Here is a 3,793-nt window from a genome sequence, read left to right as displayed (position 1 = left end):
ATTCATACCACTGGCACATCCTTCTTCGTCTGCTGATCATCCTTCTCCGTCTGCCGATCATCGTTCTTCGTCTGCTGATCATCCTTCTTCGTCTGCCGATCATCGTTCTTCGTATTCGTGAACAAGAATGCCTTATGACGCCGTACAGCGGGGAGGACAGGCTTCTTGTTCTTCTTGCTGTTCTTCTTCTTCTTCTTCTTCAACTCCGGCGCAGCGACAGCGAGCGGCGGCCCGCTCCACCACCCGTGCACGGACGCCCACGCGCCCTGGAAGGCCTCGAAGATCCTCGCCACAACCGGCCCCGGAAACCGGAGTCGGAGGGCTTCCAGCAAGCTCCTGAGCCAGGACGCGTCGGCCTGAGGCGGCACGTGAGCGGGGGTGGGGACGATCGCAAGCCGGCGAGGAGACACCTCGGCCTGAGGCGGCTGGGCTGGCGCGCCTGCGAGCTGCAACGCGGTCGCCTGAGATGGCGGAACGTCTCCATGGAGCCGCCGAGTCGTGTCGACCTCGGGCTGGGTCGGTGGTGGTGGCGCGCCCGGGAGCTGCAGCGCGGCCACCCCGGACCCAGTCGGCGCGCCAGGGAGCTCCAGAGCGGAAACCTCGCTCCGAGGAGGTGCGGACACCTCGCACTTGGACGCCTTCGTCTTGCCGAGCTTCTTCCCGGCGCCCTGCTCCATTGGAGGGCTGTCCCCAAGAAGCCTTTCTTGGTTTCTTGGTCGTCTTTTGTCTTCGCCCGCACGGCGAGGTGGAGCGGAAGGAGAAAGCACGGAGAGAGGGGCGGTCATGCGGTGGTGGTGGACGGCCGCGAGACTGTTGCTTCGGTGGTTGGGTTGGGTGGTGCGAGCTTGGGGAGGAGGAAGCCGGCGGGGAGGAGCTTGCGGGACTCTGTTTTGGGGGGGAACCGCGGCCCGTTGCAAATTCTCACTTTGTGTATTTTTTTTATAATTTGTTTTTATGGGTTGGTACCAACACTTGAGATTTGTATGGGTGGGAAAAAATTCTACACTATAAATTTATTTCAAATAAAAAAGGCCGTGCTTGTCAACTAGAAATGGTTGAATAAATTCAAATTTTTATTTTGGTACATAAAAATGCTCTGCATCAAACAACGATTTTTTTGAACTGTATTCTCATGTAATTGTTCATGTATGTAAAAGACACTGTCCATTACTATTATTTTTTAATGCATATAAAAGAATTCATATGAATTTGTTTGATTAACAACACTGCCCTCCTCAGTTCAACTTTTCTTCTTCTAAAATGGTACCAAAGTATATTTAGATATGCAAATAATGTCACCAATAGATTCTTTTTAGACAACCCTCTAAGCTTTATTAATTGATTAAAACATTCATGGTTACATCAGCCCCATCAGTATTTTAATTTTAAATTTCAAAAACATGTTTGAACGGAAAAACTTCCTTTAAAATATTTTACACCATAGGTTTATTTCAAATGAAATTGTTATGCTTATATCAACTAAAAATGGTTGTGTAACTTCAAATTTTTACTTTGGTACATAAAGATGCTCTACATCAAACAAAGTTTTTTGAACTATATCCTCATGTAGAGCGCGTCACCTCAACTCAATGTAAAATAAATTGCCCATGTTCTTAAAAAAAATATAACATAGATAAAATCTTTTTATACAATTCTTTTTGTAAACAACATTGCCACGCCACAACTCAATGTTTCTTGTTCTCAAATTGTACCAATCAAAGTCGCTCACATACACTTACCTTTATGAACCCACCCACTCACACTCTACCCCTATGAGCACTTGTGAGAGACCGAGCCGACATATATGTAAAAGAAAATTTAAAAAAATGTAATATAGATTAGAAAAATCATACAGTTTTTTTTATAAACAACACCACCACGCCTGTTCAACTTTCCTTCTTCTACAGATAAAATAAAGCTTTCTTCTTCTAAAATGGCACCAACAGGAAGTATTTAGATATGTACCGAAAGACTCCCACCATCAGCTCCGTCACCGTTCCGCCCCACCTCCGATGGCCTTCGACCCATGGAGGTGGAAAGGATCTCCTCTGCCGGCAAGAAGGACCCCACACTCGTTCTTTTTAGATTCAACATCTTGGTTAGTGCTGCATGGCACTGGCGATGTCCCCGAATAGGAATAATGTCTTCCACGCTTGATCACCATCATGATGGTGCATTTAGCATCGTCGGAGGTGTGTGAAGGAGCCTGTAGTCGCTGCCATCGGTAGTGGATTTCGTGCCAACGGAGGTGAAGACGAAGACAACACCGCAAGTTGTAGGAGGCAATGTTGGAGCTCTCCTACCGTGACACAGAGTCCATGGCGGTGGCCGATCTCGATGCCATTGCAAGCTCCCTGGTTGTTGGGGATTAGTCCTGGCCATCTCCGGCCCGCCCCTGTCGGCCCACCCAGGCCCGGCTCTAAAATCCAGGGCCTAGGCCCGATGGGCTTGCCCGTGGGCCGGGCTTGGGCCTGAGTTGTGAGCCCACCAGCAGGGCCTGGACGGGCTTCAGCTTGGCATATTGGCATTTTAAGGAAGAGAACCGACCCACGGCCCTAAGCCCTAAGGGCTTTTCAGGGCTTTTTGCCAGATGGGCCGGGCTTGGGCTTGAAAAGTAGGCCCGATGGTAGGGCCTCGGCCTCAGTTTTCTGCCATGGGCTTTTTAGGCCCGGCCCGGCCCGGCCCATGGCCAGGTATATTGGGGATACAACCGCGATGTGACCCGCCCAGAAGGGGCTGGGTCACACCGTTGGCGACTCGGCAAGAAAAAGCCTAAGTAGGTCCAAGAAGATGAAACATGAAGACCGGTGGCGGCCTACAAGGTGGGACTGCTGAAGGCCCAAGACCTAACGGTGGAATCATGACCCGGAAGGTGTGAGCTGCCATGATGGCGACTTGCCTGGCAAGGCAGGGCGACTTAGAAACCAGGTGGTCATGTTTTGTGATCCGGCTTGGACTCTTGTAAGCCCAGGGCATCGATCTGTGTATATAAAGGCGAGACCTAAGAAACAACTGATTGATAGCTAGGCCATGTGTGTCCGCTCCCTTGTAATCGATACTCAAGTAGTATCAACGAAAGCAGGAGTAGGATTTTACCTCCTCTGTGAAGGGGCCGAACCTGGGTAAACCTTGTGTCCTTCGTCCCGTCCAACCCCTTCAAGCTAATCATCAAGTGATGGCTCCACACCTAAGTCCTTTCACTAGGGCATCTACCGTGACAAAACCGCGACAGTTGGCGCCCACCATGGGGCCAGCGCATGGTGGTTTCGAGTTCTTGAATGGCTCTTTCCCAGGGATCGAGGGATACGCCGTTGGCAGGATGACTAAGAGTCACCGCGGCAAGCTTTACATCGATGATGCTGGCTAGGGCCCCGAGGCCGACTCAATCGAGTACGGGTACCAGGTCCCCTTCGGCGGAATTCACGTCTTCATCGGCAAAATTGGCGGATTAGAGCCCGAGCCGGACATCTGCACCATTATTGTCGAGCCGGCTCGACACGCGCAACCCGTCCAGGCTCAACCTGGACGGAAGCATGCTTTGTCGGTTTTGTGCATGGAGCGGGTCTTGAGGAAGATTTTGCATCTGGTGGAGAGACGACCGTCTATTCAGGTGATGTGTCTTCAACCAGGGAAACAGAGTCGATTTACCAGCTTCAGGACAACGGGCTTGGTGAAAGGATCGAGAAGAGGTGTTTAGAGGGGGGGGGGGGGTTGATTAGACCCTCAACAAGCAAAAGTAGCAAATTTTAAATTCTTCAAGTTGAGGTGGAGTTTTAGCACAAGTTTAAGCATT

The sequence above is a fragment of the Triticum dicoccoides genome, chromosome 3A, assembly GCF_002162155.2.
Source record: "Triticum dicoccoides isolate Atlit2015 ecotype Zavitan chromosome 3A, WEW_v2.0, whole genome shotgun sequence".
NCBI classification, from domain to species: domain Eukaryota; kingdom Viridiplantae; phylum Streptophyta; class Magnoliopsida; order Poales; family Poaceae; genus Triticum; species Triticum dicoccoides.
This window is presented reverse-complemented; position numbering follows the sequence as displayed.